Raw genomic sequence first — 21,777 nt, 5'->3', positions numbered from 1 at the left:
GGGGAGAACCACCGTTTGGGCGCATGGTATAGCTCGGAAGGGAAGGAGCGCCGTTTGGAATGTAGACTTAGATGGATTGGTCTGCAGGCATCGCATTGCATTTTCAGAGCCCCTAATGTACCTAAACAGTAGAAACCCCCCCACAAGTGACCCCATATTGTAACCTAGACCCTCCAAGGAACTTATCTAGATGTGTTGTGAGAACTTTGAACCCCCAAGTGCTTCACTACAGTTTATAACGCAGAGCCGTGAAAATAAAAAATAATCCCTGCGTGATGCTTCCCTATACCGCCGGAACACTGCGATCATGTTTGATCGCAGTGTGCCGGGGTTAATGTGCAAGGGCCGCTCCTGGCATATAGTGCCAGATGTCAGCTGCGATAGTCAACTGACATCCGGCGGTGATCGGCTGCGCTCCCACCGCATATGACGCACAATCCCGTCACTGGGAATTAAGTCCCAAGTCACCTTGACGGGATAGTACGTCATATGGGATTAAGGGGTTAAACGTCTTTTAACCACTTCAGGTTTCTAAAAAGATTAAGTAACAACCACAGGTACACTAATTGCTATATGCCAAATAATAACATCGATAAAAATAATAAAATCTTAATTACACGTGCCAGCAACTAGTGTCCTGTGGAGAGATTGTGGAAACCACCACCGTACCAAGAGAAAGCAACCACAGCCAATATAGAACAGTCAAAGAAGATCTCACAAGCAGGAATAAGGATAAAAATGCCTTTATTATATATACACTTGGCAAAAAAATAAAAATTACAGATAAAAAACACTTGTGTGCACAATGGGATAATTTTTATATACTAAAATCAGTATCAACAATGGTACAAGCTGACCCCAATATTATATTTTATTTTTTATTTCTCAATAACAGGTTCAAGTATCACCCCAAGATGACATATATTATTAGCTGGATTTATATGCAACCAAATAGACCATTCTGCATATATTCCAAATACAGACTTATATGTGCAAAATTATAGCAAATAAAAACTTATATGTGCAATATAGCAATATAAAGTGCAAAAAAAAAAAGGGAGAGGGAAGGGTTAAATATAACCATATAGTGTACTGGATGTGTCAATATACACACCTAGATGCAACACGTGCACACTTATAGCAAAAACCAACTTATTAGTGCAAAAAAAGGGGGTTTAATATAACCCTGAAATATACTGGATTATACCAAAAAGTGCTGTGTGCAATTAATAATATGTGAAAACTATAAAAACCACAAAGCGCAAAAAAACATGCAGGTTACACTATTATGGATGGATGGCAATACACATATATGTGCCAATAATAATATTCAGATCCATCCAATTATATGCCAATAGTAATTAATCAGACCTATCACTATAATGGCCAAATAAAAACCAGCTAAATCCACACCATATAGTCACTCACTAGTCCTAAATACTCTCTTAATAAAAGAGACCAGAGGACCGGATACTAATCCTGTCCATATGGTGCAATGCAGGGGGATGTACTCTATCCAAAATGTACCTGTGAAAGTGGGGTCAGCCGAATCCCAAAGAAACGCACCCCGACGCGCGTTTCGGATTACTCTCCTTCGTCAGGGGGTGACCACTCTCTCCAATGTGCGGCCTTTTATGCGCCTCCAAATCCGAGCGCTGTGGCCCGGATGTAGTTGGCGCATGCGTAGTTACACCGATCAGGAACTCCTGCCGTCCGCGTCATGCCGCCGGACGTACGGGATCAGAGTACCCGACGTCACCCAGCAACAGGAACGCTAAACAGCGGAGCTACATCCCGGCAAACAGGCATGCGCTCCACCAGGAACTGAGTCTCAGACAGGTGGGCGTATCAGATAAAAATATATATACCGCAATGTCCAGCATTATGTGAGACTTAGAATATCTATTGCACCACAAAAATATATAAATAAATGCAGGCATGAATGTGTAAAGAAAAGGGTGAAAATCAATAATAAAAAAGAAGAAATAAAGAAGAAAATATATGAAAAAATAATAACTAGGACAGATCAGGCACATAGCCACAAGAGATGATACTCCGTCCCTCTGTGTATCACCCATGTAAGATTTGTATATATAAATGCAACCTGCTATTTAAAAATATGTGGTGAAAGAAATAATACAGGATTTTTGATAATATATGTGGAACGGGGTATGTGCATCAGACATATGGCTGGATATATTGCTATACAAAGGAACGTCACATATACCATAATGCATACATGTGTCAATGCAAAATAACATATTATATAGCGTATCACACATTTGTCCATTTTACACATCTGTATTTATACATAATTGTATATGATATTTTACACAGGACATTTTACTAAGATCTGGAAACGTCTCAAGCTTGATACGTTTCCAGATCTTAGTAAAATGTCCTGTGTAAAATATCATATACAATAATAATAAGAAATAATACAGGATTTTTGATAATATATGTGGAACGGGGTATGTGCATCAGACATATGGCTGGATATATTGCTATACAAAGGAACGTCACATACAGTTAGGGCCAGAAATATTTGGACAGTGACACAAGTTTTGTTATTTTAGCTGTTTACAAAAACATGTTCAGAAATACAATTATATATATAATATGGGCTGAAAGTGCACACTCCCAGCTGCAATATGATAGTTTCCACATCCAAATCGGAGAAAGGGTTTAGGAATCATAGCTCTGTAATGCATAGCGTCCTCTTTTTCAAGGGACCAAAAGTAATTGGACAATGGACTCTAAGGGCTGCAATTAACTCTGAAGGCGTCTCCCTCGTTAACCTGTAATCAATGAAGTAGTTAAAAGGTCAGGGGTGGATTCCAGGTGTGTGGTTTTGCATTTGGAAGCTGTTGCTGTGAGCAGACAACATGCGGTCAAAGGAACTCTCAATTGAGGTGAAGCAGAACATCCTGAGGCTGAAAAAAAAGAAAAAATCCATCAGAGAGATAGCAGACATGCTTGGAGTAGCAAAATCAACAGTTGGGTACATTCTGAGAAAAAAGGAATTGACTGGTGAGCTTGGGAACTCAAAAAGGCCTGGGCGTCCACGGATGACAACAGTGGTGGATGATCGCCGCATACTTAATTTGGTGAAGAAGAACCCGTTCACAACATCAACTGAAGTCCAGAACACTCTCAGTGAAGTAGGTGTATCTGTCTCTAAGTCAACAGTAAAGAGAAGACTCCATGACAGTAAATACAAAGGGTTCACATCTAGATGCAAACCATTCATCAATACCAAAAATAGACAGGCCAGAGTTAAATTTGCAGAAAAACACCTCAAGAAGCCAGCTCAGTTCTGGAAAAGTATTCTATGGACAGATGAGACAAAGATCAACCTGTACCAGAATGATGGGAAGAAAAAAGTTTGGAGAAGAAAGGGAACGGCACATGATCCAAGGCACACCACATCCTCTGTAAAACATGGTGGAGGCAACGTGATGGCATGGGCATGCATGGCTTTCAATGGCACTGGGTCACTTGTGTTTATTGATGACATAAGAGCAGACAAGAGTAGCCAGATGAATTCTGAAGTGTACCGGGATATACTTTCAGCCCAGATTCAGCCAAATGCTGCAAAGTTGATTGGACGGCGCTTCATAGTACAGATGGACAATGACCCCAAGCATACAGCCAAAGCTACCCAGGAGTTCATGAGTGCCAAAAAGTGGAACATTCTGCAATGGCCAAGTCAATCTCCAGATCTAAACCCAATTGAGCATGCATTTCACTTGCTCAAATCCAGACTTAAGACGGAAAGACCCACAAACAAGCAAGACCTGAAGGCTGCGGCTGTAAAGGCCTGGCAAAGCATTAAGAAGGAAGAAACCCAGCGTTTGGTGATGTCCATGGGTTCCAGAATATTTTTTCATATATTTTCTTCTTTATTTCTTCTTTTTTATTATTGATTTTCACCCTTTTCTTTACACATTCATGCACGCATTTATTTATATATTTTTGTGGTGCAATAGATATTCTAAGTCTCACATAATGCTGGACATTGCGGTATATATATTTTTATCTGATACGCCCACCTGCCTGAGACTCAGTTCCTGGTGGAGCGCATGCCTGTTTGCCGGGATGTAGCTCCGCTGTTTAGCGTTCCTGTTGCTGGGTGACGTCGGGTACTCTGATCCCGTACGTCCGGCGGCATGACGCGGACGGCAGGAGTTCCTGATCGGTGTAACTACGCATGCGCCAACTACATCCGGGCCGCAGCGCTCGGATTTGGAGGCGCATAAAAGGCCGCACATTGAAGAGAGTGGTCACCCCCTGACGAAGGAGAGTAATCCGAAATGCGCGTCGGGGTGCGTTTCTTTGGGATTCGGCTGACCCCACTTTCACAGGTACATTTTGGATAGAGTACATCCCCCTGCATTGCACCATATGGACAGGATTAGTATCCGGTCCTCTGGTCTCTTTTATTAAGAGAGTATTTAGGACTAGTGAGTGACTATATGGTGTGGATTTAGCTGGTTTTTATTTGGCCATTATAGTGCTAGGTCTGATTAATTACTATTGGCATATAATTGGATGGATCTGAATATTATTATTGGCACATATATGTGTATTGCCATCCATCCATAATAGTGTAACCTGCATGTTTTTTTGCGCTTTGTGGTTTTTATAGTTTTCACATATTATTAATTGCACACAGCACTTTTTGGTATAATCCAGTATATTTCACGGTTACATTAAACCCCCTTTTTTTGCACTAATAAGTTGGTTTTTGCTATAAGTGTGCACGTGTTGCATCTAGGTGTGTATATTGACACATCCAGTACACTATATGGTTATATTTAACCCTTCCCTCTCCCTTTTTTTTTTGCACTTTATATTGCTATATTGCACATATAAGTTTTTATTTGCTATAATTTTGCACATATAAGTCTATTTGGAATATATGCAGAATGGTCTATTTGGTTGCATATAAATCCAGCTAATAATATATGTCATCTTGGGGTGATACTTGAACCTGTTATTGAGAAATAAAAAATAAAATATAATATTGGGGTCAGCTTGTACCATTGTTGATACTGATTTTAGTATATAAAAATTATCCCATTGTGCACACAAGTGTTTTTTATCTGTAATTTTTATTTTTTTGCCAAGTGTATATATAATAAAGGCATTTTTATCCTTATGACTGTTCTATATTGGCTGTGGTTGCTTTCTCTAGGTTTCTAAAAAGGCCAAATGATTAAAAGAAGTGACGGGTCTAATCTTTTGGCATTGGTGGTTTCAGCTCGGAATATGCTCTACACTTTACAATAAAAGACAATGGGAAAGCTCAAAATATGCCAGTGAGAAAACCGGATTTTTTTTTGTAGCTTCCTATCATTTGGCTGAAGAACTGATATCTGGTTATCCGTTAACCGTAATTTTTCCATTTTTAATGGAGTAAAAAAAAAAAAGCAACTGGAAACTTAGGGTACCGTCTCACAGTGCCATTTTGATCGCTATGACGGTACAATTCGTGACGTTCCAGCGATATCGTTACGATATCGCTGTGTCTGACACGCAGCAGCGATCAGGGATCCTGCTGAGAATCGTACGTCGTAGCAGATCGTTTGGAACATTCTTTCATCGCTGGATCTCCCGCTGTCATCGCTAGATCGGTGTGTGTGACACCGATCTAGTGATGCGTTCGCTTGTAACCAGGGTAAACATCGGGTTACTAAGCGCAGGACCGCGCTTAGTAACCCGATGCTTACCCTGGTTACCAGCGTAAATGTAAAAAAAAACAAACACTACATACTTAGATTCCGATGTCCATCAGGTCCCTTGCCCTCTGCTTCCCGCACTCACTGACTGCCGGCCGTAAAGGGAAAGCAGAGCACAGCGGTGACATCACCGCTGTGCTTTCACTTTACGGCCGGCAGTCAGTGAGTGCGGGAAGCAGACGGCAAGGGACAGACACCGGAATGTAAGTATGTACTGTTTGGTTTTTTTTTACGCTGGTAACCAGGGTAAACATCGGGTTACTAAGCGCGGTCCTGCGCTTAGTAACCCGATGTTTACCCTGGTTACCCGGGGACCTCGGCATCGTTGGTTGCTGGAGAGCTGTCTGTGTGACAGCTCTCCAGCGACCACACTACGACTTACCAACGATCACGGCCAGGTCGTATCGCTGGTCGTGATCGTTGGTAAATCGTATAGTGTGACGGTACCCTTACAGTTAAAAAGACTTCTCAAATACCATGGGAAAACCCTCCCAAAAAAGATGCATGAAAAACATTGTCTGAAAAGAACGCTCAGGAAATGACACAAAAAAAGCCTCAGAAAAAAAAAGTTTCCTGATGTTTCTCCTGCTTGTAAAGCACATTGGGTTTGCCTGAGTTTAACCCATTAATGAGCGCCGATATGCATTTAAATGGCAGTCATTAAGGGTACTTATTCCCTCATTGCTGTTATAAAACGTAGATGGGGAATAAAGGAATAGCACCACCGAGCGGTGGTGATTCCCACAGGTGTCAGCTGTATCGGATCTGGCCAGTTTTGCGACTGATCATGGCCGATTAAACCCAGAAATACTGCTGTCAATCATGATATAATTTGTAAAGCGCTGCGGAATATGTTGGCGCTACATAAATAAAAATTATTATTATTATTATTTAATTTGTTGCAAGTTGGTCTCAAGGCCCCCTTAGTAACCATCAGACCCACGTGATGAGAATCCCTGGTCCTGTTGGATACCAATGTACCTTGAGGTCATGTGATGACCCTATGGTACAGTAGCCTGTGAAATCCAGTTATAAGCTGGGTCTCACAGGCTGTGTCACTGAGACACTGACAGTCTCAAACACTGTACAGTCATGGCCAGAAGTTTTGAGAATGACACCAAAATTATATTTTCACATGATCTGCTGCCCTCTGGTTATTATTAGTGTTTGTCTGATGTTTATATCACATACAGAAATATAATTGCAATCGTATTATGAGTACCAATAGGTTATATTGACAGTTAGAATGAGTTAATGCAGCAAGTCAATATTTGCAGTGTTGACCCTTCTTCTTCAAGACCTCTGCAATTCTCCCTGGCATGCTCTCAATCAACTTCTGGACCAAATCCTGACTGATAGCAGTCCATTCTTGCATAATCAATGCTTGCATTTTGCCAGAATTTGTTGGTTTTTGTTTGTCCACCCGTCTCTTGATGATTGAGCACAAGTTCTCAATGGGATTAAGATCTGGGGAGTTTGCAGGCCATGGACCCAAAATCTCTTATGTTTTGTTCCATGAGCCATTTAGTTATCACCTTTGCTTTATGGCAAGGTGCTCCATCATGCTGGAAAAGGCATTGTTGGGCGCCAAACTGCTCTTGGACGGTTGGGAGAAGTTGCTCTTGGAGGACATTCTGGTACCATTCTTTATTCATGGCTGTGTTTTTAGGCAAGACTGTGAGTGAGCAGATTCCCTTGGCTGAGAAGCAACCCCACACATGAATGGTTTCAGGATGCTTTACAGTTGGCATGAGACAAGACTGGTGGGAGCGCTCACCTCTTCTTCTCCGAATAAGCTGTTTTCCAGATGTCCCAAACAATCGAAAAGGGGATTCATCAGAGAAAATGACTTTGCCCCAGTCCTCAGCAGTCCACTCCCTGTACCTTTTGCAGAATATCAGTCGGTCCCTGATGTTTTTTCTGGAAAGAAGTGGCTTCTTTGCTGCCCTCCTTGAAACCAAGCCTTGCTCAAAGAGTCTCCGCCTCACAGTGCGTGCAGAAGCACTCACACCAGCCTGCTGCCATTCCTGAGCAAGCTCGGCACTGCTGGTAGTCCGATCTCGCAGCTGAAACAGTTTTAAGATACGGTCCTGGCGCTTGCTGGTCTTTCTTGGGCGCTCTGGAGCCTTTTTGACAACAATGGAAGCTCTCTCCTTGAAGTTCTTGATGATGCGATAGATTGTTGGCTGAGGTGCAATCTTTGTAGCTGCGATACTCTTCCCTGTTAGGCCATTTTTGTGCAGTGCAATGATGGCTGCACGTATTTTTTTAGAGATAACCATGGTTAACTGAAGAGAAACAATGATACCAAGCACCAGCCTCCTTTTAAAGTGTCCAGTGATGTCATTGTTACTTAATCATGACTGATTGATCGCCAGGCCTGTCCTCATCAACACCCACACCTGTGTTAATGGATCAATCACTAAAACGATGTTAGCTGCTCCTTTTAAGGCAGGTCTGCAATGATGTTGAAATGTGTTTTGGGGGTTAAAGTTCATTTTCTGGGCAAATATTGACTTTGCAAGTACAGTAATTGCTGTTAAGCTGATCACTCTGACATTCAGGAGTATATGCAAATTGCCATTAGAAAAAATGAAGCAGTAGACTTTGGAAAAATTAATATTTGTCTCATTCTCAAAACTTTTGGCCATGACTGTACATGAGTACTACAGTGTATGAGATAAGGGATCAAAATAAAAATAATACATGTCACACAGTAAGACAAAGTAAAAAAGTGAAAAAAAGTACAATAAAACGTAAAAAAGTTTAAAAAAACACATAAAAGTGCACGCAAATCCTTTTCACCACTCAAAACGCAGAGTTTGTGATTTTAAAAAAATAAGCAAAAAAAGCACACATACAGTAATTGGTGTCGCCGCTTCCTGAACTACCTGCTCTTTAATATTGGCACATTATTTACTCTATTTGGCTTTAACACAAAACAAAAAAATAAAAACACACCAAAAATTTCATCATACTGACTCACAAAAAAGTGAATAAAATGCGATCAAAAAGTCATATGTAAAAAAAATGGTATAAATGAAAACGCCAAACTGTCCCTCAAAAAGAAGCCCTAATATGGCTCATTTGGCAAAAAAATAAAAATTGTACAGCTCTCAGAATATGACAATGTAATACAAATTAATTTTTGTAAAATATTGCTTTTAGGGCTCATACTCACTTGTGCGAAACTCGGATGAGTCTCGCATGTTAACACTCGGCGCTGCTGCCAGCACTCAGATCGGAGTGTGCTGCCGCATAGGAATACATGGAGCCGTATGCTCCGCTTCTCTGTGCCAGGTGCAGTGCCTGGCATTGCCGTGCGAGACTCATCCAAGTTTCTCGCAAGTGAGTATGAGCCCTTAGGCTGCCGTCACACTAGCAGTATTTGGTCTGTATTTTACATCAGTATTTGTAAGCCAAAACCAGGAGTGGGCGATAAATACAGAAGTGGTGCATATGTTTCTATTATACTTTTCCTCTAATTTTTCCACTCCTGGTTTTGGCTTACAAATACTAATACTGACCAATTACTGATGGTGTGACGGCAGCCTAAATTATAGTCTGTAAAAAGAGCAAAGCTTAAAAAATCAATATAAATCTGGTATCGCTGTAATTGCACCGACCCAAATAGGGTCTTATCACTTTTACAGCACGGCGAACAGCGCATTAAAAATAAAAGCAATAACTGAATTGCTGTTTTTGTTCATTCTGAGTCTTAAAATCTGAATAAAAAGCTATCAAAAATATTATGTACCCCAAAATGTTACCAAAAAAATCTGTAGCTCATCCAGCAAAAAATAAGCGTTCATACAACTCTGTTCACCAAAAAATAAAAAGTTGCAGCCCTCAGACTATTCAAACAAAAAAAAAACTAATTTTATAAAAAAAACATTTTTACTGTATGACAGCAAAGCCTAAAAAAAAAAACGATGTAAATCTGGTGTCGCTTTATTCTGACCGTCCCAAATAATAAATTTACCTAATCACTTATAGTGCACAGGGAACCGCGCAAAAATAAATATAAGAACTATTCTTGTACTGCTGTCTATTTGTTCATTCTACATTCTACCTCCCACAAATCGGTAAAAGGCTCGACTCACATTTATCTTGCGCTCTCCGCTGAGCGCTTTCCATGTAAATTTTCCAAAACCGTGATTCAGACAAAAACCTTGATGGAACCACTCACTTATGAGGCAGATGGAGCCACTTTGGACTGGTCTGTGTTACAGTGGTGTCCCATCATTTTAGGTGTCTTTTTAGTGCACAATCGTGGGCGACCAAAGATTTGAGCATGTCTAAAAATATGGCTACCACTGGAGCAGACAACAGATGGAGTACAAAGTGTCCCCATTTGCCTCATGGTGGGTGGTTCTGCTGGGGGTTTCATCTGAATTGCATTTTTGTGGGATTTACATGGAAAGCCCGAGGTAAGTGCTTAGCGTAGAACACAAGAATATGATACCAGCCATTTACTGGAAGCGATCAAAAAATATAATGTAGCCCAAAATGTTACTAATAAAACCCTAATTTATCCTACACAAAACCATCCCCCACTCAGGTCCTTCATCTGTCACTGAAACTAAAGGGGGTTCCAACGTTATTAGTAGAACAAAGACTCTGGAAAAGCAACATGGCCCCCCTTCAAATAAAATGTAGTGAATTCCGTGCACCCAAATCCAAATGCCCCTCTCCTTCTGAGCCCCACTGTGCCTAAGCCACTGTAAGTGGCCAGATGTTTGGTATTATTGTAATGAAGAGATGGCACTTAATTTACAGGTGTGTATCGCTAGAAGCACAAGCTGGGCACAATGTTTTGAGTGCTGCAATATATGGGGGCTCTGCGCTTTATGGGGACACAATGTATAGGTACTAGACTGGCAGATTTGCAATTCTCCAGAAAAAAAGCATGGCATGGATTTTACTATTCATTGCAGCTGTAGATGAATTCATTGAGAGGTTTCTACAATAGGGTCAGTTTTGAGGTTATTCTGCTATTCTAGCAAAATCTGTGCTCCAAAAGCCAAATAGCGCTCCTTCCTTCTCAGACCTGTGGCCTAACAGTAATTTATGCCAACATATGGGGCAGCACCACGTTTGAGAGAAATTGCACAATAAATTGTAGGGTCTGGCTTCACCTATTAACCCTTGTGTACTGTACATGACAAATTTGCGGCAAAAATAAAAATTACATTTTTAACACTAAAATTTCATATTTCCATGTCTCAATGTTATAAAATTCTGTGAGGCACCTATAGGTTCAAAATACTTACTACACCCCTACGTGAATTCCTTGAGGGCTTAGTTTTCAAAATGGAGTCACGTGTGGGGGGTTTCTGCTGTTTTCACATGTCAGGGGCTCTTCAAATGTGACATGGCATTCAAGAGCTATCCCAGGCAAATAGCACTCTTTCCTTTCCTAGCCTTGCCATGTGTCCAACCAGAAGCTTTTGACCACATATGAGGTATAGCCTCATGCGGAACAAATTGCACAACAAATTACAGGGTCCGTTTTCTCATATTATCCATTGTGAAAATTACAAATTTGGGGCAAAAATGACATTTTCGTAGAAAAAAAGAACTTTTTCAATATGACAACCTAATGTTATCAAATGCTGTGTACTACCTGTTAGTTCCAATGGCTCACTATACCCCTGGATAAAATCCTTGAGGGGTGTAGTTTGTAAAATGTGATTTTCACTGTTTAGGATTTTCAGGGGCTCTCCAAAGGCGACATGACGCTCACAGACCATTCCATCAAAGTATGCGCTCAAAGAATCACTTATTTTCTGAGCCCTGCCATGCCCCCAATCAGTAGTTTTCCCCCACAACAGGGGCTCTCCAAATGCGACATGGCATTTCCTTTCAATTCCTGCCATTTTTGAGTTCAAAAAGTCAAACAGTGCTCCTTTCCTTCCGAAACCTGCCGTGCACCCAAATAGTAGTATTCCCCCACATATGGGGTATTAGCGTACTCGGGTTCCATTTTCTCCTGCTACCATTGTGAGAATAAAAGAATTGGGGCTAAAAACATTTTTTTGTGCATAAAAAGTTATTTCTTATTTTGACACCTCTCCATTATAAATTTCTGTGAAGTAACTGGGATTTCAAAGTGCTCAACTCACATCTAGATACATTCCTTAAGGGGGTCTAGCTTCCAAAATGGAATTACTTGTGGGGAGTTTTCACTGTTTATGCACATCAGTTTTTAGAATGGTGTCACTTTTGGGTATTTTATGTCATATAGGCCCCCTAAAGTCACTTTAAATGTGATGTGGTCCCTAAAAAAATGGTTTTGTAAAGTAGATATGTGAGAAATGTTATTTATTAACTATTTTGTGTGACCTAAATTTTTGATTTAACAGCATAAGAATTAAAATTAGAAAATTGCAAAATTTTCAGCAAATTTCTGATATTTTCACAAACAATTGCAAGACATGTCAAACAAATGTTACAAGTATTATGAAGCACAATATGTCACGAGAAAACAATCAGTGGGATGCGTTGAATTGTTCCAGAGTTATTACCACATAAAGTGACACTGGTCAGATTTCAAAAATTTGGCCTGGTTATTAAGGTCATTACCTACAGGGTTTCTGAAGAGTTTTTTTAAGATTTCTTGTCAATAAGTGGTTTGTGCAACCTTTTGATTGAACAGAGCTTAGGAATCACTTCGAGTCACTTCCTTTTATTTTCCACCAGGCACTTTTTTTCAAGATCAGAAATTTAACAAAAATATTCAAAACACTGAACATATGTACAAAGATGGACAAAGATAGGAGTGGGAAGTGCCTTTCGAGTATTTTTGAGGTGATTTTTGCAGGCATTTTCGGAAGTGGACCAGCTAAAGAAAAACCTCATAAAACTCTTTATGCACGTACACTTTCTGTGCCTCAAACACCAGAACCCTTACTCTATTCTCATGCACCATTCTTCTCTTCCAGATGGCACATTTTGGTCGCTTGTCAGTACTCATATATAACATTAGTAATTTTTCTTAAGTATCGGCACAGTTGGAGGAATTGCCTCAGAGGAATCTCTACCTTTATCGGACTACTTCTACTTGGAAATGGATGGATTCTAGTTATACGATCCTGCCAAGACATTTATACAAAATTATTATTATTATTAGTTATTTACATAGCACTATTAATTCCATGGTGCTGTACATGAGAAAGGGGTTACATACAGGGTTATAGAAAGAGTCGGACTGGCCCACCGGGACACCGGTAAAATGCCAGGTGGGCCCCGCCCCAGACAGGAAGAGGAGGAAGGAAATAAAGTACACAGGCCTTTTAAATCTTCAGGCGGCGCCGACCGCCGCCATGACCAGGGCCGGCGACACCACCTGGCGAACCAAGGTAAGAGCTGGGGGGCCCTGGGCAAACGGGGGTGGAACATTGAGTATGGGGTCTGTGAGTTGGGGGAGTCCGGTGCCAGTGCTGGCATCGGGCCCCCCCCGGTGCCAGCGCTGGCATCGGGCCCCTTCTAATACTCACCTCTCCTCGTTCCGGGCGGCAGTGTCTTCAGCGCCCTCTGACTCTGCGACATCTCAGGGCAGAGGGTGCGATGACATCATCAAAGCGCTCTCAGCCTCTCTGTCCTGAGCATTGCAGAGCCGGAGACACACTGAGTGTACGGGACCTGCGGTGGGAATGGGAGAGGTGAGGATTTTACTTTTTTTTTCTTTATGTATAAGGCCCATAGTAATGTATCGAGGAGCGGGGGGAGGCATAATACTGTGCAGGGGGGCATAATACTGTGGGGGGCCTAATACTGTGCAGGGGCATAATACTGCGCAAGGGGCATAATACTGTGTGGAGGAGTTGGGGGGCATAATAGTGTGTGGAGGAGCGGGGGGCCCATAATACTGTATGGAGGAGCTGGGGGCATAATACTGTGTGGAGGAGCTGGGGGCGTAATACTGTGTGGAGGAGCGGGGGCCCATAATACTGTGTGGAGGAGCGGGGGACCCATAATACTGTGTGGAGGAGCGGGGGACCCATAATACTGTATGGAGGAGCAGGGCATAATACTTTATGGAGGAGCGGTGTCCCATAATACTGTGTGGAGGCGCAGGGGCCCATAATACTGTGTAGAGGAGGGGGGCCTATAATACTGTGTGGAGGAGCTGGGGGGCACAATACTGTGTTTAGGAGCTGGGGGGCATAATACTGTGTGGAGGAGCGAGGGCCCATAATACTGTGTGGAGGAGCTGGGGGTCATAACACTGTGTTGAGAGCAGGGGGCCTAATACTGTGGGGAGGAGCGGCGTCCCATAATACTGTGTGGAGGAGCGGGGGGCCCATGATACTGTGTGGAGGAGCATGGGGGCATAATACTGTATGGGGGAGCGGGGTCTCATGATACTGTGTGGGGGAGCGGGCTCCCATGTTACTGTATGGATGAGCGAAGGGGCATAATACCGTGTGAAGGAGCAGGGGGGCCATAATACTGTATGGAGGAGCGGGGGGCATAATACTATGTGCAGGAGTGGGGGGCATAATACTGTATGGAGGATCAGAGGGGCATAATACTGTGTGGAGGAGTGGGCTCCCATTATACTGTATGGAGGAGCGGAGGGGCATAATTCTGTGTGAAGGAGCAGGGGGGCCCATAATACTGTATGGAGGAGCAGGGTCCCATAATAGTGTATGGAGGAGCAGGGATGCATAATACTGTATGGAGGAGCGGGGTCCCATAATATTCTGCGGAGGAACATGGGGCCCACAATACTGTATGTAGGAGCAGGGGGCCCATGATGTGCTGTATGGAGGAGCATTTTATAGGGGCCATAATACTTTATGGGGGACTATGTGGTTGGCCTATAATACTGTATGGAGGACTATGAGATGCCCATATTACTGTACGAACGGGGTTGCATAGTAATGTATGGAGGAGCGGGGATGCATAATACTGTATGGAAGAGCGGGTCCCATAATACTGTATGGAGGAGCTGGAGAGGCATAATACTGTGTGGAGGAACGGGGTCCCATAATACTGCATGGAGGAGCAGGGATGCATAATACTGTATGGAGGAGCGGGGTCCCATAATATTCTGTGGAGGAACATGGGGCCCACAATACTGTATGTAGGAGCAGGGGGCCCATGATGTGCTGTATGGAGGAGCATTTTATAGGGGCCATAATACTTTATGGGGGACTATGTGGTTGGCCTATAATACTGTATGGAGGACTATGAGATGCCCATATTACTGTATGAAGGAGCATTATATGGGGCCAATAATACTGTATGGAGGAGCATTATATGGGGCAGTAATACTGTATGGTGGACTATGTGGTTGGTCATAATACTGTATGGAGGACTATGAGGTGCCCATAATACTGTATGGAGGAGCATTATATGGGGCCAATAATACTGTATGGAGGAGCATTATATGGGGCCAATAATACTGTATGGAGGAGCATTATATGGGGCAGTAATACTGTATGGTGGACTATGTGTTTGGTCAAAATACTGTATGGAGGACTGTTGTGAATTCTGTGGCAGAGCTCCCTCCTGTGGTCACAAATGGTACTTCGGCTGATTCTCTCTGGGAGCTTCCGTTTGTGGAGGAAAGTGGTACTGCGGCTTCTGAGTTTCCTCCCTCAGGTGATCTGGTGAGGTCGTTAGGTGCTTCTCTACTTAACTCCACCTAATGCTTTGATCCATGCTTCCTGTCAATGTTCCAGTGTTGGACTTGTTTTTCCCTGGATCATTCCTGTGGCCTGCTGCTCTGCATAGCTAAGTTCTTCTTTGCTATTTGTTTGCTATTTTTTCTGTCCAGCTTGTCTAATTGTTTTGCTGGTAGCTCTGGGACGCAAAGGGTGTACCTCCGTGCCGTTAGTTTGGTACGGAGGGTCTTTTTGCCCCCTTTGCGTGGTTTTCTTTAGGGTTTTGTGTAGACCGCAAAGTTATCTTTCCTATCCTCGCTCTGTTAAGAAAGTCGGGCCTCACTTTGCTGAATCTATTTCATCCCTACGTTTGTCTTTTCATCTTAACTCACAGTCATTATATGTGGGGGGCTGCCTTTTCCTTTGGGGTATTTCTCTGAGGCAAGGTAGGCTTATTTTCTATCTTCAGGCTAGTTAGTTTCTCAGGCTGTGCCGAGTTGCATAGGCAGAGTTAGGCGCAATCCACGGGTGCCTCTAGTGTTGTTTGGAGAGGATTAGGGATTGCGGTCTGCAGAGTTCCCACGTCTCAGAGCTCGTTCTATTATTTTGGGTTATTGTCAGATCACTGTATGTGCTCTGACCTCCATGTCCATTGTGATACTGAATTGCCTTTCATAACAGAGGACTATGAGGTGCCCATAATACTGTATGGAGGAGCATTATATGGGGCAGTAATACTGTATGGTGGACTATGTGGTTGGTCATAATACTGTATGGAGGACTATGAGGTGCCCATAATACTGTATGGAGGAGCATTATATGGGGCCAATAATACTGTATGGAGGAGCATTATATGGGGCCAATAATACTGTATGGAGGAGCGTTATACGGGCCAAGTAATACTGTATGGTGGACTATGTGGTTTTCCATAATACTGTATGGAGGAGTATGAGGTGCCCATAATACTGTATGGAGGAGCATTATATGGGGCCAATAATACTGTATGGAGGAGCATTATATGTGGCCAATAATGCTGTACGGAGGAATATGTGGTTGCTCATAATACTGTATGGCACACTATGTGGTTGCCCATAATACTGTATGGAGGACTCTGAGGTGCGCGTAATACTGTATGAAGCACTATGTGTTGACCATAATACTGTATGGCGCACTGTGTGGTGCCTATATATTGTACTATATACGTTTTTTTATCTGTACATCAGGAATCGTAGCATGTGTTAAAGGGGCCCACTGATACTCTTTTGCCCAAGGCCCATGAAAACCTGGAGCTGACCCTGGCAACAATGCACATCAAGATGAATGCCGGCTGCAGATGTGACAGGGCGCTCTGCTCTGTTACAGGCCATGTGTTGATGTCACATAGCAGTTTTGTTAAATGACTCCTGCAGCCTTTGATAGGCCGGCGGCCTTTCAATGTTACTGCTATGTGACGTCAGCTTGCGGCCTGTCACAGAGCAGAGCGCCCTGTCACAGCTGCAGTCGGCAGCCATTGTAACAACCACAACGAATATGAAGCCACAAGAGGATGCCGGGGAGCGCAAGAAGAATCCCCCTCTGTAGTTGGGCAAGGTAGTGGCCATAGGGACGGACATAGGGGCCCAGGGAGGGTACATTAAATAAAGGTGCCCAGGATGAGGACATTATTACTTGAAGGGGCACAGGATAGGGACCTTATTAAGGTGGACATTGGGGTCCAAGATGGAGAAATTAAATAAAGGGGCCAAGGATCTGGCACCCTATTAAATAAAAGGGTGACATAATTACTGTATTGAGGTCAGGATGAGGAACATACATTATTGGTTTATGGTGGCAAGTGGGGACATAATTACTGTAGGGGCCAATCAGGGGACATTATTACTGCTGTAATTTACTTTTGAGCTTACTGTCTTCCAAGAGGAGAACAAAAGGGGGTCTTGCTACTGTGCAGTGTGGCACTATGTCTTTTTTTCTTCATCTGACATAGTATAGAAGTGGAGGAAAATAGTGGGTAATGTCCTGTGGAAGCAATCAGCTATAGCTAATAGTGTTATTTTATGCAGAGATGAGTCTTTGCTGGAAGAAGTAATGGCGGTCTGCACTGGATGAAGAAAAAAGACTTCAACTACAGATGTCACCGGTGAGTCAGTGTGTTGCTTGTACACTTACACTATATACTGTATACTGTGTACAGAGCTTCATTGTATAATGTCACTGTTGATCACTGTATTATGTGTACACTGACACTATATACATAGTTCCTGTGTATAATATCACTGGTGATCACTGTATTATGTGTACACTGACACTATATACAGAGCTCCTGTGTATAATGCCACCGGTGATCCCTATATTACCTGTACACGATACACCATATACAGAGCTCCTGTGTATAATGTCACTGGTGGTCACTGTATTACCTGTACACTGACACTATATACAGATCTCCTGTGTATAATGTCACCTGTGATCACTGTATTACCTGTACACTGACAATATATACAGAGGCACTGTGTATATTGTCACTGGTGGTAATAACAGTGTTGTTAGTATTGTGGTTTGCTTTCATAATCAATATTGTAGTATTCGGACACTATGCGTTGGTAATTTGTGGTCTGGTCACGGTGCGGCAGTATTTCTCCTTATTTGTGGTATCATTTGGTCCCTATATGCTGGTAATATTTATTTTTATTTATTTTTACTCATTTATATAGCGCTATTAATTTCACAGTGCTTTAAAGACATTATTGCCACTGTCCCCGATGCGGTTCACAATCTAGATTCCCTAACAGTATGTCTTTGTAAATGTGGGAAGAAACCAGAGTACCTGGAGGAAACCCACGCAATCACGGAGAGAAAATACATTGCAGATGATGTCCTTGGTGGGATTTGGACCCAGGACCCCAGCGCTGCAATGCTGCAGTGCTAACCTCTGAACTGTGCTGCCCTAATATGTCATATTATTCGGTGGTAATATGTGATCTGGTCATGGTGTGGTGGTATTTGTCCCTTGTATGTAGTATTATTCGGTCACTATGTGGTCTGGTCATGGTGTAGTGATATTTCTTCCCTGCATGTGGTAATATTGGTCTTGGTATAGTGGATTGTGTTGTGTATGGTCATTTGTTCTCTCTGATATTAATTAGGAGAAGATTCTTTATTTCCATTAGAGTTTTAATGCTTTGTATACAGCATCGGAGATGCACTTACAGGGGGTTTCCTGTGGAAAAAAGTAATCACCTCTCCACAGGATAAGTGATAAGGTATTGATTGGTGTGGGTCTGACTGCTTGGACCCATGCAGCAAAATGTGGAACTTTTTATCCCCATTAGATAGGAGTGGCATGTCTGACTAGATCACTGATCCATTGATTCCCTCAGCGGCTGCACTTGTTTTTTTCTGGAAGCCCCAAAGAGAATGAATGGAACTGTGATCAGACATCCCACCTATATGTTACTATAAGGTTTTTCCACCAACATAGAAGAGGATTCTTTACTGTTAGGGCAGTGAGAATCTGGAATTGCTTGCCTGAGGAGGTGGTGATGGCGAACTCAGTCGAGGGGTTCAAGAGAGGCCTGGATGTCTTCCTGGAGCAGAACAATATTGTATCATACAATTAGGTTCTGTAGAAGGACGTAGATCTGGGGATTTATTATGATGGAATATAGGCTGAACTGGATGGACAAATGTCTTTTTTCGGCCTTACTAACTATGTTATGTTACTATGTTACCTGCCGCTGCATTTTAAAATAGGCATAAAGGTGTCCTGTCAGGGATAAAACTTCCCCATTCTTCCGACCGGTGCAGTTTCTTATGGTCGGACCTAAGCGATCACCTATCCTGTGGAGCCCATGGATGGGTGATAAGTGATAAATTGTTTTAACCATTAATGTAAACTATCGTGATTATACATCCCAGTTATGGGGGCACACAGTGTACGTATGTGCAACAGCTGCCTGTGGTTTACAGGTGATGCTCAGCTATAATGACAGATATTTGCATATAGTTGTAAGGTGGGCCACTAGAATCAATTCCCCTGGTGGGCCCCAGACACCCCAGTCCGACCCTGGTCATAGATATGATTTAAGGTACCTTCACACTAAGCGACGCTGCAGCGATACCGACAACGATGTCGATCGCTGCAGCGTCGCTGTTTGGTCGCTGGAGAGCTGTCACACAGACAGCTCTCCAGCGACCAACGATGCCGAGGTCCCCGGTAACCAGGGTAAACATCGGGTTACTAAGCGCAGGGCCGCGCTTAGTAATCCGATGTTTACCCTGGTTACCATCGTAAAAGTAAAAAAAGTAAACACTACATACTTACCTTCAGCTGTCTGTCCCCGGCGCTCTGCTTCCCGCACTGACTGTGAGCACAGCGGCCGGAAAGCAGAGCGGTGACGTCACCGCTCTGCTTTCCGGCTGACCGGCGCTGACACAGGATGCAGGAGGAGTGCAGAGAAGCAGAGCGCCGGGGACAGAGAGCGGAAAGTAAGTATGTAGTGTTTTTTTTTTTACTTTTACAATGGTAACCAGGGTAAACATCGGGTTACTAAGCGCGGCCCTGCGCTTAGTAACCCGATGTTTACCCTGGTTACCAGTGAAGACATCGCTGAATCGGTGTCACACACGCCGATTCAGCGATGTCTGCAGGCAGTCCAGCGACGAAATAAAGTTCTGGACTTCTAGCTCCAACCAACGACATCACAGCAGGATCCTGATCGCTGCTGCATGTCAAACTGAACGATATCGCTAGCGAGGACGCTGCAACGTCACGGATCGCTATCGTTATCGTTGTGAAGTTGTTTAGTGTGAAGGTACCTTTACAGTACACAAATTTATGATGACAGACTGGTACAGAGGGGAGAGGACCCTGTCCTTGCAGACTTACATTCTACGGGTATATCTATTCTTTTTCCTAATATTCACTTTAAAGCTGGAGTCACACTACAGCGAGATTCGGCCGAGTCTCGCTGGTTAAAACCAAGCTCTGGCACCGGTACTCCGTGGTGGAGCGTGCAGCTCCATGTATTGCTGTGCGGCCGCATGCTCCACTCTGGAGTGTCGGTGCCACAGCTTGGTTTTAACCAGCGAGACTCAGCCGTATCTCGCTGTGTGTGATCCCGGCGTAATAAAAAATATTGACTTAGATACTGTATCAGTAGCAGCTTAATCACTGGGTGATTTACGTCCTTCATATAAGAGCAAATGACTGTGCAGTTTGTCATCTTGTACAGCCACTTAACTCTCCGTTCAAAAATGCTGCCAGTCCTGTAACAGCCATAGGAGGTGCTAGCTGCTCCTGTCCTCAATGAAATTGGACTTGTCTGTGCCTTTTAAAATAGTGTCTGTCACTCAAGCAGTGCCGACAGAGGTGACACATGAGTTCACTCCCCACATGATCCCTGCTAAGACATATAGCTAGGACACAGGAGGCGCGGGCTCACATCCATCCACATCTATTTCAGAGTCCGTCCACAGGACAATCAGCACAACAGTAAGAACAATGCATTAGTTACAAGATTATAACTATTATTTATTTTCTCTTACCCTTTCAGTCTATCGTTTCTGTATCTAGTGTATATTAATATTGATATATTGGTGCACATGTTGTTGTTCACCCCTTCTCCATGAAATGACATTCTCTCCATATTATAATAAATGTCTTGTACTTCTATACTGCACTTTCTACTGTAAAAGCAATAAACCTATAATTACTTAAGATGTAATTTACCTTCTCAGCCAACATCCGTCATGCAGTCTCCTATGATCTTTATGTTTACATGTTGCTTTAATTAGGTAGCGTCCAATACTTCGATGAGGACAAATGAAGTGGCAATTAAATTAATGAACGTGACGCTATTTTACATGGTTGTCTTAATATAGCTGTTGCGTAAAGACATAGTTAATTATCATAGAATGTTCTTAGACTTCGTTAATTTTCTAAAACTTTTTATTAAGCATGAGTATCATAAGTATATGATAGTGTTTATTATTAGAGATGAGCTGATCGATCCATGGAGGATCTAGATTTTCCTGAAATTTGCAGTTTCACACGAATTTGAACACTTTGCGATTCAGTGCAAAACTACCATTTCTCACACTGCTGAAGCATCGGACCAATGTCATTGTTGGTTGCTGCATGATCTTCTACATAAAGCCCTGCCGCTGTGACATCTAGCAGTTCATTATACCTTGTACAATGATGGTCAGTATTGGGGCCATCACAGATCAGCGGCTCCCAGCCGAGCACAGTTTGTATGGCAGAGTTGTTTTCCATCTTCAGAGTCACTAGGCAAGTCTCTCTCTCTTCTTTGGCAAGTGTAAACTGTTATAACCAGCAAAGTCCCCTCTCTTCTGTAGAGTGCAAGTTCTTATGGTCAGTGGGCTCCTCTCTCTCTTTCTCTCCTCTATAAAGTGTAAGCTCT

The 21,777-nt window shown here is 42.8% G+C and overlaps 1 protein-coding gene across 1 annotated transcript in view; it reads left to right on the top strand.

Annotated features, from left to right (window-relative positions):
• The first annotated feature begins 20,729 nt into the window (after nucleotides 1–20,729).
• LOC138657822 (protein FAM240B-like) overlaps nucleotides 20,730–21,777 on the top strand; it is a 113,185-nt gene continuing 112,137 nt past the window's right edge. Inside the window, exon 1 of the mRNA XM_069745462.1 lies at nucleotides 20,730–20,846. The gene's annotated coding sequence lies outside the window, so the exon portion shown is untranslated. The remainder of the gene's footprint in view (nucleotides 20,847–21,777) is intronic.

This window comes from Ranitomeya imitator, chromosome 1, assembly GCF_032444005.1.
Source record: "Ranitomeya imitator isolate aRanImi1 chromosome 1, aRanImi1.pri, whole genome shotgun sequence".
NCBI classification, from domain to species: Eukaryota; Metazoa; Chordata; class Amphibia; order Anura; family Dendrobatidae; genus Ranitomeya; species Ranitomeya imitator.
Note: the sequence above shows the minus strand (reverse complement) of the source record. Positions and strands in the feature narration are given on the sequence as shown.